This window comes from Anser brachyrhynchus (assembly GCF_964034855.1).
Source record: "Anser brachyrhynchus genome assembly, chromosome: 2".
Classification (NCBI taxonomy): domain Eukaryota; kingdom Metazoa; phylum Chordata; class Aves; order Anseriformes; family Anatidae; genus Anser; species Anser brachyrhynchus.
Genome location: NC_137695.1, coordinates 113770811 through 113788561, shown reverse-complemented (window position 1 = coordinate 113788561; position 17751 = coordinate 113770811). Strand labels below are relative to the sequence as shown.

General features: G+C 39.6%; 1 long non-coding RNA gene across 1 annotated transcript in view; it reads left to right on the top strand.

Annotated features, from left to right (window-relative positions):
- The window catches only part of LOC308190978, an 81077-nt gene extending 65186 nt beyond the window's left edge, over positions 1 to 15891 (top strand). Inside the window, exons 4-6 of the long non-coding RNA XR_013947603.1 lie at positions 312 to 420; positions 15230 to 15356; positions 15598 to 15891. This is a non-coding gene — a long non-coding RNA (uncharacterized lncRNA). The remainder of the gene's footprint in view (positions 1 to 311; positions 421 to 15229; positions 15357 to 15597) is intronic.
- Positions 15892 to 17751: the final 1860 nt, after the last annotated feature.

Sequence of the window (17751 nt, the reverse complement as noted above, 5' to 3'; positions counted from 1 at the left end):
TGGCTAGATTCCCTTGTGCAGCATAGCTTTTTGCACTGCTAAGACAGCAACAAGAAGCTCTAATAGGACCACAAAGTGCTAGCAGAGAATCCCCTAGGATAGGAAAGTGTGCACAACTTGGCTCCAGCACTGCACTTCTGAATGCTTCCATGTGGATAATGGAAAGAATATACCTCAATGCCAAGAGAGGACACACTGGAGATGTGGCAGAGAAGACTGCATCTCTTAAGGAACTGCACTGAAGGTTATGGAACAGAACAATTTTCTGGTGAAGGGCGTAACACTTTTTTTTTCTTTTTTTTTTTTTCAAGAGTTAGACAGTTGAGAAAGATTGAACCGCATGAAACTTGATCTTGAAGTCCCTCTTTTCCTTGCACTTATCTTGTGGAGCCACATCCTAAGTTGAGGATGCTGTTCCAGGTAACTTATTCTCCCTGTTTGCTATGCAGTGGTGTTGGTACTCATCTGATCAGGTTCAGGAGGAAAATTATCCCTGCTGGTGCTTCTTCTTCGTGTCACTGGGAGGTGAAATGCACATCTATGTCAGTGCAAGGGAGTGCAGAGGGGTGCAGCTGGAGAGGGCATGAGAAAAGAAAGGAAGACCGGGCTATAGCACCTCAAAGCTGCTATGAAACCACACCCATGGCGAAGCTACTGACAAGTCTCATGACTATTTTGGGCAGAATGTAGAGCTGGGACGGCATAATGCAGACACTACCATGCCTTTTTGTCATATAAGAAAAGAGCATCCAGCCCTAGGTATAATCTACTGCTCATATGTGAGATCTGAGAAGCATTCAAAGCAAAGTAACACGAAGTAATTCTACTAAATGCACTTATAAAGTCACTCAGTATCCATTGTATACAGGTTGCATGAAGGCACAGACTTCACATAGTTTTTTCTTGGTTTGTGTATTTATGGCAGATCTGTCTTTATTTTTCCGAAAAAAAATTATTACAAATAAGATTCTTACGAATCAAAAATATTTGGGGGATTTTTTATTTTTATTTTTATTTTGGTGGGAACAGGTAAGAAAATCATTTCTAACATATGCTTATCTTGACAGCGTCACTTTAATTTGCACTTAATTGGCTGTCTGAAAGGCTGTTTCCATGACAGCACAGCAGATATACAGTAAGGGCACTTATAAACAGTGATAAATAATGGATCATTAGATTTCAGGGAGAATTCTTCAATAGACTGTTGCTGCTTTTTACATTTGTTGGGTGGAGACAACACATCCACCACCATCCATGACACTAAGATAAAAGCTGTCCAACTTCCAAAGACCCCGTATGCTAAAAGACAACACTTGCTACCTTTGAAAGCAGGTCAAATACTGTCTTTAAACCACATTAAATTACCTCTTCTGTTAACTTCCTAACTACAACAATCTACAATTCTGTGTCTTACCTATACTTGTCAAACCAGTCCTAAGTCCCCGCCAAGCAACAGTGCTTTTGGGGTGGAAGTGGCTTCTCCTGACATACTTTCTAAAATATTTCCAGCCATGCTCTCTGACAGAGAGAAACTCTTACAGAAAGCGATTTTTCCCTCTGGTTCACTGCTCTGGGTTTCGCTGTGTAGTCTATGTGGAAAGGTGTTGGGACCACTCATTCTGCTGAAAGCCATCAAAGAGGATGCTCTCAGGGGGACACAAAAGTGGAGATGGTAGCTGTCATATGCAAGGTAACCCTGGTGCCTCGAATAGTGTTTAACCAAGATCCACTTTAGCTCAGCCTTGAAACATACACAGATGTAAGAAACAAGCCTGTAATTGCCATTGCTCGGAGTAATGGCAGTTGAAATATTGCTGTTTCAAAGGAGGTTTGATAGTGCTAGATGTGTCCTAGTGCAAAATTTAAATACGTCTGTTTTGCAAGAATTTAGATTAGCACTGCAGAAAAAGATCTGATCTCTTTCCTCTTGAAGTCAATGACAGTTTTGTCAGGAAAAGCGAAATCGGAGTTTTCTTCTTGTTCTTTCGCTTTTTATGATAATTCTCTGTTTTAATGAAACCAGAAGAGGCAGTGTTGAATAAAATATTAAAATAAGAATAATTATCTGCTTGTTTAGACAATCTGGAATGCAGATTGAAACAGGAAGGTCATCTGCCTGCTCCCAAGTTTTGTGGAAAGATTTTCTGAACTTTGCCATATGCCAACTATGATACATTTAAATTTCTAAAAAGTAAGTGCTTACTGCTAAGACCAACTAGTACCCTATCAGAGAATGCCAAATCTTTGCTACAACTCTTGTAAGAAAATAGTGGTTCTTAAATGACTCCTATGGCTTACCAAGACTTCTATCAAGCAGACTTTAGGCATATAATTTAACATACTTTTATTTTGGTGGCAGTTCTAGCTCAAGCAGCCTTCATAACTTTGCACCTGTGATCAATCCCCATTCCTGCTTCTCCCACCTATTCTCCAAATCACAAGGCATGATGCTCTGTAAGACTGCATGTTTAATCAAACCAGAGATTTAAGCATAACATTTTTTTTAATACACACTGGTTCTCATCTCATCAATTGCTAGTAATTGCAAATATCAGAAATTTCAGTACGTGTCCTGTCATTTGAAAAACCTGTTTCCTTCAAAGAGAAAAATGGACTTTTCTTACACTCAGACTGAAGGTAGCAATGCACCCAAACACTATTCACTTTCGGGGGTTAGGCTGCTGTGTAACCTAGTAGCTTCAGAGAATTTTGTTGAAAAATTTTTCACCTCTTTAGGAAGAAATCTTTTTTAAGCAATAACTCTCAGTTTGAAACACTGCTTTGTTTCATTTTATAGAATATATGACTCCCAGAGAAGATCAAAGATCATTTCTGTCCTCTTCTGAAGCACTCAGTGGGTGTATGAATCTACAAGTCTGTTCTGCAGTGGAAATGTAACTGATAACTTTCATGCTCTGGCACTGGAACTTTTTCAGTGGAACACTGTGCTGGCAACCAAGATAATACTGTGTAATAGAGATGTGTGGCATTTCTCAATCATTCGTATCATACAAGGCAGAGTGATATACTGACATGGTGAGCCATCTGTGCTAATGCCGATGATGTTATTAAATCATTCATAACATTTCACAATTTTTATTGGATCATTTAAATTCTTATTTTTGGCATAGAATGTAGATTTCTTCCTCTAGAAATATGAACTCAGTATGCAAATGTGTTTGCCCTGTTTCCTAATAAATTCATGACTTGGTTGAACATCCTTACAAGTGCTGTGGCTCACGAAATTATGTCCTCAGATCTTGATAGTAGAAATAGAGAGCCAGATTCTTGCCAGATTAATTGATTTGTTCTTAGCACACATAGATTTGATCTATCTATTTCTGCCCACTTGTTCTGTGCCTACAAGATGTGCTGCTACTCACAATTCTACCCCATCCTTCTTATTCCCACTGAGGAAAAGTATTTTTCTCTCACATTTTATATCACTTACTAGTAGGAATATTGCCCCAAAATCATACTGTAGCTGCAAAACAACACCGAGGTTTCAGTGGTCACCATCTTGTCATGCACATGGCATACTCGCTGACCTATTTATTCTAGGTGAGAGCTAAGAATACTGCTAAGTGCACATCACACTGGGCGCTGTGCACACACGCAGCATGCCCTGGAGACCTCACAGCTCGGGTGAGAGTGCAGCTCAGGGCAGGAAGTCGGACAAACAAATGGAAAAATGGGGAAAGAAAATGATGAAGTTACAACAAAATTATTCCACCAGAAATTTTCATTGACTACCTGCTTACACATCTGAGAATTGCCATGGAGACACTGGTGGCCTCTGCATAATTAAGGCTGTATTATGATTTTCATTTGAAAGAGAACAAAAATCTTTTTCCATACAATTTAATGATTATGTCCCAACATAGTACAGTAAACCATCCTACGATAATCAAATTTTTCTTGTTTGTTTTTAAAGATTGAATAACCTTGCAGATGAAACAGAAAAGCATATATGTGTCTGTAACTCCCTTATGGAAGTATAAAATATTCAACATCAGGACATGATGTTTGGCTAGCTAATGAAAAAAGATATCTCACTTCACTGTCACAGGCAATTTGCTAGAAAAAAAATATGAGCTGTAGGTGTTTTGTATGATTGCACCTTTCATGAAAGAACTGTATATGACCTGCAAGTGCATAAGCCCTTATTTTGCTTTGGTGCAGTCCCCTCCAGTCTTTTGAAGTGCCTGTAAATAAAAATAAAACATAACTGTGAAGTGGGAGTGGATGGAGAATTGTCACTGTATAGATTTTACACCTGCTTTCCAGAGCATACATGTAATAAAGGAAAAGGGACTGTAAGATCCCCTAGGCTCATCACATGCTTGACAAATGTTTGACCACATTCAGTGCCCAGGGCAACATGCATCTACCCCAGCAGAATAGCTTTAAGTCACTTTACTTGTATCAGCAGGCTTGTGAAGGGGCTTGTGCAAGGTTCAAGATCTGTCTGTGGCTCCAGACTATGTATGTGAAGCACGCTGGTAAGTATGGCTTAGAAGCGCTTTATGTCTGTACTTTAAAGGGCTGCAGCATTCAATCATGTTTTAAGAGAATAATCTCTTCCTCCTTGAGAAGGTTACACTTCAAAACTCAGGTGTGCAGGGTCTTCTCACTCTGCACGGGCTCCTCAGAACTGCAGGGATGAGTGATACGAACACAACATTTCAGAACAGCTTCAAACACAGTGCAGCACAAATGGCATGTTGGATCATTGCAGTTCTTCCAGAAACCAAAAGTAACCACAAAGAGAGAGAGAGAGAGAGAAATTTAAAACAACAACAACAACAACAACAACAACAAAACTCTCCTTTAAACTCAGGCCCTGTACAGCTTTCCTGATGTATAGCAGCCCGCAGACCCCAGAGGAGCAGATAGTCCTTCCCCTTCCTTCAGCCAGTGGAGATTTTTCTGACCAATCGCCACACTTTTTACTCTTAATTCAAGATTATCTTCCTAAATGTCAAATACGTAGTCATTTCACAAAGAATCTTGTTTCAGGCTGAGCCTGCTCTGTTTTAGGGGGAGGGGAAGGCTAAAGAAAGGAGGAATGTCAGAAAGACAGGAGGACATTGAGACCTTTAGTGAGATGTGACACAGCTAATTTGTCTGTGATGGTTCTCCAGGCTATGAGCTGAACAATGCCAGCTTGCAGGGTTTGCCCTGACATCACCTCTTCAGTGAGAGGAGCAGTGTAGCTCTGGAAGTCCCTGCTGGCTGAGATGATTTGGTCTCTTACATGGAAGCACTTTCTTGTCTTCCTGCTAGGAAATCCTAATGGAGCTGCCAGGGTCCCTTTTGCTTTTAAACACCTCTGTTCTGAGAGACGCCCATTGTGCAGGCTTAGAGATACAGAAAACCTAGAGTGCTTTTTCACTTTTCATAAACTAAAATATTTGTGAGCATACAATACAGCTGAGAAGACAATGCAGTTTGAAAAGCGCTGCTCTTTTGATCCATTTTTTATTCCCATTTCACCAAGCACAGAAAATTCTTCATTTTGACTTCGTCCACTAACTTTACAGTGCCTCATGATGTTAATTAATACTGCAAGAGGCTAAACCTCAGGCTGACTGCTTCACATGTGGGAATTAGTTGTGTGGGTTTGTGGAGCAACATCTGCCCTTGAATAGATTTTTAAAAAAATAATAATTAAATTAAACAAAAGAAAAGCGCTAAACTGAATCTGTGCCTAAATGATTAATATTGCTTCATGTTTAAGATTTTTTTTTCCCAGCCTATTTTGTTTAATGATTTTCAGCTATGAATATTGCATGTCCTTCTGCAGTTAATTATTTATGCTGATGAAACATGGCACTCTCTGTACCCGTTTTGGATTCTGAATGGAGAGCAACATAGTTTCTAGATGGCTCCTTCTGAATAATGATGGCTTACAGAGGCTTCTTTTATCAGAGGCAGGGTCATCCTCAAGCCAGCTTAAGGAGGCTTGGGGTTCACTAGCAGAAACTTTTGTGACAGCAGAGTCTTCACTGCTGGCCACCAGCTGTGCATGCCAGGCTGCCTGCCCCGTTCTTCAAAGAGCCTGGCTTCAGAAATCCTCTCCTTCCTGGTGGGAAAACTTTCCCCATGAAAGATTAAATAATCAGCAGGGTTTGTATTTCAGAAGTTGTAGTGCTTCAGGAGTAGTTTGCATCTGCACAGGATTTGAAACTGAGCTTGGAGTCTAGCTTAGTTGAACTTTGACATTTTGAGCTTTCATTGTCAATTAGCATGAAAGTGGTCATCAAATATTGAAGTCCTCCCCGAGCTGGAATTATCTTTTTTCCACCCGACTCTGATAGTTACTGTTTATGGATATCTTTGCAGCAAGATATCCCTCACTCCATAAGCTGATCTAGGCAAGAGCTTTGGCTGAAAAAAGTCTGTAGATATTCTCTATGCTACTGTGTCATTTTAGTCAGAGAAATTTATGGCTGTCCTGAGCCATAAGACCCCTGATTTACCAAATCCCTAACACCACTTTTGGATAAGTCAGGCCTTCAGAATTTCCTAATACATCAGTGGCACTTAAATAGCCTGAATGATGAGGAATTTTATGAAGAATAATCCCTAGAGAAATTAAGCTTACTTTGACCAGCCTGACTACAAGGTACCATGGTAAACCAATCCCACTTAGAAACTCTCAATGTACCTTGGCATTCAGGGAAGCACAGAGAGGTGTTACAAGCTTTACAAACTCTAGCTATTAACTACACATGTACTGCTATTAAGTAAAGGAGGATCCTTCTCCAGGGACAACAAAGAGCTATTATAAGGAATGAGATAAATGCTTTTTTTTACTGAACTCAGCAGTAGGATATAAAAGTAACATTTGGTAGGATTTCTCTAAATTAGTACGGCTGGTACATCGACTGTGATTCATACCTCTTTAGTTAATCCTTTCTGGTGGTGAATTTGGCAATTCTCTTTAGCAGCCATAAAACGTGGGTGCTGCGAAACTTGCACAGATGTTGTTAAGCGTGGCAGCTGGAAGTAGATCCAGAATAATACCAGGATCTCAAGCACCCATCACCCCCTGGACAGAGGACTGCTGAGAATGGCTCGGCCATGGGGGGACCACGTGCCCAGCCAGCGTACCAGCTCCATCACAACTTTGCCCTGAGGTTCCTCTGTGCCTGCCCTTGCAGGGGCGCCACTGACACATTTGGCTCTCTGTGTCCTCCCTCTCCTTGTCCCACCTATATGGCAAATGGCCTTTCAAGTGCTTGCTCCCTAAAAAACACATTCAGTGTTATATAAAATAAGTATAGCATATCAGCAAGAGCATTGTGGATGTCCATTTAAGATATGGGCTAGGCAGAAAGGATCAGGAGAAAAAGAGACAGAGATGTCTCAGGTGAAGGGCTTGGTACTCTGCCTGTAGACACTGGCATGCATTCAGGCTTGGGCTCCTGGGAGTCAGCCAAAATTGTGCCTGTAAAACAAACTCCAAAACCTGTGTTATTCTACATGCATCAACTATTCATAAGGAAGTCTGTGAATATTCTTGACAATGTTGTGTGATTTTTTTCGCTGTACAGAAATTGACGTTATTAAATAATTGAAAGAAAAGTAGCAAATCATGACGGTGAATTCTGTTCAGATGAAATTTTCAAAAACACCTAAGAGTACTTTCAAATATCATTTTATAATCCCCTACTTTTTAACAGGGATGCTTAGGTTGTATGAAGGTTTGTGCTAACATAAGCTGTACTATTTCCAGTACACTGATCTAGACAATTCTGAACTAACTCCAGAAGCAGCGAGTGCCATGTAAACATATTCTCAGTTGCTTTTGTACATTTCCCCTAAGTCTCTTTTGCCTTGAAATTTTCCTCTTCTCAGGATTGTCTATGTTTAAAAAAAACGTATTTTCAGGCTCCTAACAATGACATCTTAAATAAAATAACTTCCTGTAATTCTGATAGCAGCTACCATCCTTATTTCCATAGCTTTCATCATTCATCTCTAATCCTCTTTCTTTCTTGCTTGTCATTATTTGTCTTTGCCTTTATTCTTTCTGATCACTATTGTTATCCAATTTCCTTCCTTCTTTCATCTTTCCCCAACTCCCACTGCATTTGTGTCCTGTCATGTTATAATTTTGTTTTTACTCCCCATGTAGCTTTCTATCAAATATACAACTTTGTAACTGACTTTACCTTCATCTTCCTACCTTTTTTCCCCTTTTCTTAGTCATGCTCTGGGGATCAGACAAAGGCCAGCAATGCAGGCCTTTCTGTCAATGCAGGAAGACACTTCTCACACAAAATCCAAAGAGCACAACTGCTCAATCTGTTTCCCTGATGAATGGCAGAACGGCCTTTGGCTTCATTTGTTATTCATATTAGGCTGAAGGCTCTGGGGGACAGCAAATATCTCTTACGGTGTAGTATGCAGTGCCTGGAACACTGGGGCTCTGATTCTAATTGGGGTGGATGCTATTGAAGCAATAATAATAATCTCAGAGATTAGGGTCTGGCCTCACCATCAGGCTTTGGCTCACTCAAGTGATGGAAGAAGAGCTCAGAGGAGCACCTCTGCTACATTGGCTAATCAAGCATTTATTTATTCATTTACTTAGACTAGTAAAAAAAAAAAAAAAAGAGAGAGAGAGAGAAACCATAAATGACTCCAGGAGTCTTTGCCATACATTAAATTAGTATCAATGTAATGTCTAATGGTCAGGAGCCAATGTCTCTACCACCATCTCAATAAAAACAGAACTAGGAAAAAACAAAATCTCTTCACAGAGATTACCCTATCCCAATAATAAGAGTTAGTTAGACGTGAGGTCCATTGCATGACCTCATGCTGTGTTAGAAGGAAGGGAACAGAGGTGATCAAGAAAATGTTTGATCAGCTTCTCCCACATTATTTCCATGCTGGGCTGTGTCTGTCTTACTCAATTGAGTTTAGTACTTCAGCTCACTTGGCTACATCTGACTTGCAGCCATTTCTGAGGGGAAAGATTGTTCTCAGGCCTGCAATCATACAAAACTGAATAAATCTTCTGAATATATGAGGGAATTCCCCCTTCTCCCTTTTCTACTTCCCAGGAGGAATGGTCTTCTAAGTTCAGAGATACACTCTCAAACTGATAGGGCATGAATATTTAATATGCTTTTTGTGGAATTTAAGAAAATGGAAAATGGGTCATTAGCTCCAATTGCATGCCAAAAAAATGCTGTGATACTGAGTTACTTGACTGAAGTTCTCAAATACAGATGTATTTGTTTTAGTTGTCAAATATGGCCTTACTGATTTCTTATGCGGTTCCAAGAGAAAGAGATCATGTCTTCCTCTTGAGAAACACTTGTCCTGACAAAGGTGTCAGGGTCAATTTACTTCATTCAGTTCAGAATGCAGCTCTTTGTCCCTGAAGCCGTTCGCTCAGCAGAGACAGACAACTCCAAGATGTTTCTTGAAAAAATTGAACTCACAGTCTATGAGATTGGGTACAGACCTGTCCTAGAATACTCCCATTTGGGATGAAATCCCACTTGCCTTTTCCTGAATCATTCTTTTGACTTACTTAGGTAGTGTGAGCAAGACTAAGATTTAGAAAGTGTTGCCCAAGCAGAGGGCCAGCGCTGAATCTCTCACGCAGACCAAGTGTGATATCCAAACACATTGGATCACAGGCTCCTGTATATTAGTAACCACCAGCTGTGCTTCTCAGTCCTTCTCATTCTTGCTCTTTCTGCAACTCCATCACTTTCTTGTCTCAAAGGAAAAGAGGAGTGTTTGCTTTCAGACAGGTCAGGTTTCAAGAGGTTCACTCTCAGGTTGCCGAATTGTTCTGGATATTCCACAGTCAGCAGAAACCCTTTCTTCCTGCAGACTAACACCCCTACCCTCACTGACACATTTCTATGAATTATACAAGAATAGAATGACTGTGTAGATAACTGTGAGTGTATATGGTTGTATGGGTGTGTAAGTGCACCACTATATCCCGGTATTCATGTAATGCCAGGGCCGAGCTGGCAAGTCCTAAAAACTTATGGTTTGATTCTGACCTGATAGCGGTCTTGAAACATTTAAAGATTTTTGGGGTGCCAACTTAAAGCACATGAATTAACTGACTGAGGAAGTCAGGCAGTTTCCCACTGTAGTCAATGAAAATGAGAAGCCATCCCCAAGAGAAGCCATCCCCATCCCCAGTACAGCTGTTTGGAATAGCTCTGCAGATGAGAACTACCTTTATGTTAATTCCTCTGTATTCACACGGACTTATGGAGGCCAGCTGCATGGCCCTGCATTGGAGCTGCGCAGAGTGATTGCCCCCAGCAGCAAGGAGGCACAGCCAGTGCAGCACAACTGAGGTTAAGCACAAGCACGCCGTGATCCTAGTGGTCTCTGCACGGGAATCTGTGAGCTCCTGTCTGGGAAGAAGGCAGGTTGCATGCACAGCGAGAACGGGGCAGCTGGGAAGTGAAACAGATGCTTGCCTGTCATTTGACCTGGAGAACACGCTTCACTTTACAGTGCTCATAAGGGGGAACTACTGTTTCCTCTGCCAGCTTTGTAAATCTGCTTTCACTCAGAGTGCATGCTTGATGAAATTATTTGTCCTGTAATGAATACCAATTTAAACTTCTCATGCAAACTTTTGCACGTCTTAATGCATGGCTTTTTATTGTGTCTATGCAAAAGCATCTCTTTGTATTGTTTTTTGTGCAGCACCAAGCACCAAAGTGCTCTCAGCCTGGAAGTAGGGTTCTTGGGCCCCCAGTAATGAAAGCAAAATTAACGTTATTTGTTTTGTGGTATTGCCTCTAGGCCTCAATCAAAAATGACACAAGACACCAGATGGATGCAAATACACGGGGGAAGCACAAGACAAAACATTTATTCTTTTAGTAAGCACCAGCCACAATGCACCAGCTGCTTAGGTATTAAATATTTTGTAGGCACTATTGTATAGATATAAAAATCATAATAATTGTTGCTATAACTTAGCATATGTGAGAGAAAAAAAGATTTTTTCTTGCTGTTGTACCATGGGACTGGAAAAATGTGGCCATTAAAAGCAAACACCTCTGTAAGTATAAGCATTCAGTCATTCTTCAGCTGTAAACATTACATTATCCTAGATTGAGTCGAAGTTGATGGTTGTGTTCTCATTTAAAAGCTGATAAATATCATATTAGAATTTTGAGATGAGTGTGTCTGCAGTATACAACTGGTTACAATTTGCAACGTTGGCTAATTTTACATCTGTTCAGATATCTAAACTGTTCTGAAAAGAAAACTCACCCCTCCCTAAAATGCCCAGAAGCATATTAAAGTAGGATTGGTCCATGAAACACATAAAGAGGAAAAGGGGATGATGAATCTCATATTAGAACAATATTTTAAAGATAAACTTATGAAAATGTAGAAATCATAACCATAGATTTTATTATTTCAATAAATATATTTATTGATTGTTTCTGAAGCCTGGGTTAAATAGGAAAAAATTACATCCCAAGCTTATAGCTCATATACCTCTTGAATGGCTTGCTGGTTTTTCCGAATGCATGGAACTATTGGGAATATTCCAAATGAACTTTTTTCTTTTTTTCTTTTTTTTTTCTCTTAATTGGAAAAGTCAGAACTGAAATTGTTCAGGGCACTATCCCAAGACTGATTAAACTTTGCTCAGAATGATTTTCTCAGATTTGTAATCATATTTCTGCTACAACTGAGGGGGAAGAAACCAGTGGACCTAATTTCACTACTTCTTCCATTGTCAAAGTTCCATGCTGCATGCTGTGTGTGGTCCTTCAGGCATGACTATGGCATGTATTACTCCCATGTCCAGAAGTTAAACTGAAAGTTATTTCTCAAAAGTACATTCCTTATTACGGAGAGACAGGGAGATTTGGTTTGAGTCAGATTCATTTAGATATAAAGTAAATATTTTTCCTAGGTGCTTTTGCAAAATTTGCTGCCCAGTTATTTTGTTCAAAGTTTGAAAGTTCCATTAACCACTCTCAAACAAACTTTATAACTAACTTTTTTTTTTTTTTCATCCAAGGTTATTTTTATTGTCTTTTTAGTTTGTTTTTTTAAGAGACCAAATATATTAATGGAAAGTTTTCCCCCTTACTTTTCAAGGACATTGCCAAAGCAATTTTACAGGAAGAACATGAAACAAGTGAAAACACATGAGAAGGGAGTTTATGTATATAGTACATTGTCTGCTTGGCAACATACTTAAGGTTTATTCCTAGTTCCAACTATTTCTTTCATTTTTTCATGAGGAGGGGAAGAATGGCAGCAATACTGATAGGTCCATGGAATTGGTTCCATGTGTGTTAAATAATCAGGAACAGATTACCAACTAATGTAACTAACCACCAACTGTAACAAAGGCATGTCAGATAAGGAAGCAGCACTCTAATTTTTGCCAATGTTAGAGAAATATGAGATTTGGAACTCCTTATAGTTTTTGCTTTTTTTTTTTTGCCTTCATCAATACACAATAACTATGTTTCAGCTATTCATTCTGTGTTTTGACAGCTGATCAAATCTGTAGAATACAATCCCTACGTATATGAATTGTGTGAGATCCAGATTACTTCTCTATGTAAAAGTTTTGCTATACACTCTTTACTATTCTCATTAGCTTGTTTTTCTTCTGCAAGTGGCTTATTTCTAGGACAAATGGAAGTAGTGAGACCCTTGGCTTGCTCCCAATTGAAGGAATGTTTGTGTAGTGAATATGCAATTTATGAAGCATTTGTAAGTACTTGAGAGTGAGCATAAATTTTAATAAATCCTTTTTCCAGTATATGTTTTTTTAAACTTCTGGTCCTGTAGCCAGACTTAATATGCATTTTAGAAAAGCTAAAAGTTGAAATATCTGAAGCCATCCCTCATATAGCTTGTCTTGTCTCTCTTCAGGATGAAATCTAAACTAAATTACAATACACTGGCAGCACCTTCCTTTGAATAATTGTCCACCTCAGTGCTGAGCTTAGTCTGGAAAGACGTTTATATAGACAACTATATTCCCCATCACTGCAATCTGAAAAGTACATGAATTAACCTCTAATTTCATCATATGTTTTTGGTGACTGAAGTAAATTACTTAATTTCAGTTTATGGATTAGGATATCACTGTGACATGTCCAATAGATTTACAGCCTTGTTGTATACTGAGAAGGGCATACTGTTGCTCACAGTCTGGTACCTTTTCATGGACTAAGAGCAACTTTGGAATGTTGACCATCTTCTGGGCTCTGAACAGCCTAAAATGTCATGATCGTTGAGATGGTCAGACTCAACTCCTTAGACTTTTCCTGGCCATGGTGGACATTGTCCCTTCAATGAAGATGCCAAAGCCTTCAGCAATGCTATTCAATTTAGTTTACCACAGGGGGTCAGTAGAAATCAGTGAGAAATATTCCCTTCTTCCTCTACCCCAGAAATCGAAATGCTCACAGCCACTGTGCCATTCCCTGTTAATTTCAGGAATTCAGTGAGGGAAAAACAGATGTGATTGTTTCTGTACAAACAGACGGCTTTTACCACTAAAATATATGAGTGGTTTCCTAAAATTGCATAGAAGTTTGCTCTTGATCAAAGCTAGCTGGGGTTTAAAAGATTGTATTAATTTGTTTTTCCAGGATAACTTTTTATCTGTATTTCTTCATTACATTTGCTAAAATAAGTGTTTCAGATGTGGCATAGACCTATAAGATTTACAATCAGGGAGCAGAATTTCTGTTTCTTCCAAACTGTTTTGCACAGAATAATTTTTCTTTAAAAATTAATACAGTTAAATTGAAAAGAATATGAAAATGAAATTAAATCATGCTTTCTACTAAGCTCCATGCAAGTAAGAAAGTTGCAAGCAATTGCATATATTTTCCCTTATCTAATCCATTTCTACTCTGTTCTTGATTGCCCCATGAAGACCATTCGTCACATCTGTGCTGTTCTCTCTGTATCACATTCCTTTCATCCCAAATGTTACTGTGGAATGGTAAAAAAAGAGATCACCGGCTTGAAGTTTGATTCTCTGTCATTTTTGCAACAAAGCAATACACCTAAGGGAGCCTTCCCAACGTAAATTACAACAAATTAAAGACCTGCACGCACCACAGTAGAAACTGGCATCTCATAAACTTTACCAAATGCTATATGACCATTTTCTTTTAGGCAAGTATGAGGTCAAGCTGATGTCAGTTAATCTTAGACTGCAGCGGTATATTGGGTAGTGTTCATGGAGGCCTTGAAATTCCTCTTAGTTTTTCTAGCTGCAGCCATTCATCCTGAACAGTTCAAACGTAATACTAATGAGATAATGCTGAGAAATAGATTGGAAAATATTCAGATTTTAATTTATTGAGACTATTGCAGTAGAAGGGTCAAAATATTGAAAAAAAAAAAAAAAGAAAAAAAAGAAAAAAAAATCCAGTGGTTGAAATTGTCAGGGAACTATGGTTTTGTAGATTGAGTCATTTGCTAGAAATATTATTGGTTTCACTTGGCTTCATTTTTATGACAGAGACAGCGTAAGTGGTAGAAAATAAAACTAGATGCTTTTTTATTTTTTGTCTCCAGCAAATCGGTTTGGCCACTCCTGTTGCTGTTTGAGATAAAAGTTTCACTGGTATCACTGTAGAGGGACTTCACTGTGCTTTGTTCAGAGTTAATGTATAATGAATGTATGTTCAGCATGGTGCACAGAAAGAGTATATACAGTGAAAAAAGGTTAATTTTTCATATATATTGCAAAAGCCAAAGCAATATTAGTCTTTTAACTCAGGCAGTGATATTCCCTAAGCTTTTCGTTGTTAATATGTACTGCAAGCAGTGGCTCTGACATGTTTTTATTTTGCAACAGTCACAATTTGTTATGACTATAAAATGCATACCCAACAAATATTGTTAAAAAAAAGTAACTTCAGTTGAAGAGTTAAAAACCAGTAGATTTACAGTTGCTTAGGCAACTTTAATTTTGCTTCCTTGCAAGCCTGTTCTGTGAATTGAATGTGGTGGAAATTCCTTCTGAAAACGTAGCAGAAATTGGTCCCCCTCTATTTCGGAGACAGTGTGCAGGGCATACAGTGAAAACTGTACTGTATGTGCACTGCAACATGCATACCAGCCAATGGCAGGTGGAAGAAGTGGGATTATTGCAGTGGGTGCTGGTTACACATGCTGCATTTAGGTGAAACCTGTAAAAAAATCTCTTCCCTTTCCTGTTCCCTAGGGAACCTGGAGAGTTGCTGCCTTGGACAGTAGGAAAGGAAAGAAAAAAAAAAAAAAGAGGCTCAGAATTACCTGTAATGATGGAGACCAGTGCTGCTTCTGCTCCATGTTGTCTGCTCCAGACAGAGGTATGGGAAACAGAAGCCTTGTTTTGGTTTCAGGAGATGAGGAACTTGAGATTCAACTTATCTAACAGTTTCTTGGTGGTTACTGCATAGTGATAGCTGTCACATCAGCATTAGTGTAAACACACAATATTTATGTGTTTCTTTATTCTTCTGACATGCAGTCAAAACCTGAAGAATAAAAATTTATGTGTGTTTTAAGATAATAGATGTCTTTGCAAACTCAAAATCATTTTTTTTTCAGGTACCAGAATTCAATTCCTGTGTGTCACTCTTTGTCATGAGGAGCTGATCAAAGCCATAGGGTTCAGAGAGTCCTCTGAGGAACAGTTGTGTCTGGAGTCCTAAAGAAAGATTGGACCCTAAATGTGTTGTTGCTGTAAATAAACATTGCAAGTGATAGTTCATGAAGTATGGACTGAATAAACAAGATGGAGAAAAACTATTACTACCCTCGTGCAAACTTGGAGAGCTGAAATACAGGTAATGACTGAATGGCTTGCCTCGAGTCACAGCAGAGCTAGAAATTAAACCTCAATGTCCTCAGTCTCCTTTCTGTGTCTTAAACAACCTGTCTTGCAGCAACATCATCCACTTACTTCTGCAGTAGTGATTAAAACTGACACACGGGTCCTGACAGGTCTACCTTCCTGAGGACTGATATTGTGCTGGTGTACACAGGAGGAAAGGTGGGACAGGGCTCTGACGTTCTGGGTGGTGAGAAAAGAGCTCAGGTTGAAATCTTCATAGGGGCTGTGAGGTGAAACAAAAAGGGAAAGTTTATACTCAGTAGCGGGGAGGGGGAGGAAACTTGGTTGATAAATACAAATTTAAGACATATTTAGAAGCTGGGTATGCAAGCTGAACTTTCCCTGGGGCTAATTGCTGTAATGGCATGTTAAATAAATCCTTTCTAAACTTGGCTGTAGCACAGGAATGCTGTTTAATAATGAAGTGCTCATGGACAAATTCTCCGAAGTATTAGGCAGAAACAGGCTTTTATTTAACATGAATTGTAGTATATGTTTTTTCCCATCTACCTAGTGTGGCCATCACAAATCAGATCATTTTTTTCTGTTAATCTCAGAGCTGCCTTCTCCTTATGCTGTCCTGGTTAACCGTAAATATAACACCTGTTTCTCTTTGCTCTTTTTGTATAGCTCCCTGACAGATACAGAAATGTTCTTTGTTTTTTTACTGAGCAGTTGGTAACTTGGGCCTTTCCTTTTCCATTATGCATGTGCTCGAGACAAGGCAAAGCTGCTGGGAAATGGAAAATATTTATGAAAGAGTAGTCTCCGCGGACAAGCCTCTTGAACAAGGGTATTCAGTTGATGAGTTAGAACAGCCTGTACCTCACTTAAACAGGAACTATAGCATTTCATAGTGAGGAAAAGATAGGAGAAAAAAAACCACCACCAACAACAACAAAAAAACAAACACAACAACAGAGGAGTAAAAGATATTTCTAAAATCTAAAACATTTAAGCCTGAGAGTTTCTCTCAGTCTATGTATATAGAAATAGCTAAATACAGTCATAGATTTTCTGTCATGCTTAGCATATGGGCAAGTAGTCCATACTGAGAAGTACTGAGAAGTAGTCCAAAGGTTCAAATGGTTGATTGCACTTAGAAAAATATTTCAGAATGTTACTGAGCGGGTTGACACTTCAATGGAAGGGATTTTCCCACTCTTCTCTGTGCTGGTGTGGCCTCACCTCGAGTGCTGTGTGCAGTTTTGGACACCACAATATTAGAAGGACATTAGAGACAACTATTAGAGAGCATCCAAAGGAGGGCTACAAAGATGGTGAAGGGTCTGGAGGGCAAGACATATGAGGAGCAGCTGAGGTCCCTTGGTTTGCTCAGCCCAGAGCAGAGCAGGCTGAGGGGAGGCCTCATGGCGGCCTGCAGCTCCCTCACAGGGGAGCGGAGGGGCAGGCGCTGAGCTCTGCTCTCTGGGGACAGCGACAGGACCCGAGGGAACGGCATGGAGCTGGGACAGGGGAGGGTCAGGCTGGGTGTGAGGGAAAGGTTCTGCACCCAGAGGGTGGTCAGGCACTGGGACAGGCTCCCTGGGGCAGTGGTCATGGCACCGAGCCTGCCAGAGTTCGAGGAGTGTTTGGACACCACTCTCAGACACACAGTCTGATTTTTGGGTGGTCCTGTGTGGAGCCAGGAGTTGCACTCAATGATCCTTGTGGGTCTCTTCCAACCTGGGATATTCTGTGGTTCTTTGACTCTATGATTGACAGTTTCTGTACACAGATAGGTTGGAAACATATCAGTATCATCCTTTTTCTGGGGTATTTGGGGCATTTCGGCTTCTTGTCTCATTAACAGGATCAAATAGATGACTGAAAGACTGGTAATAAAATTCTGAAAACTTTGAAAATGT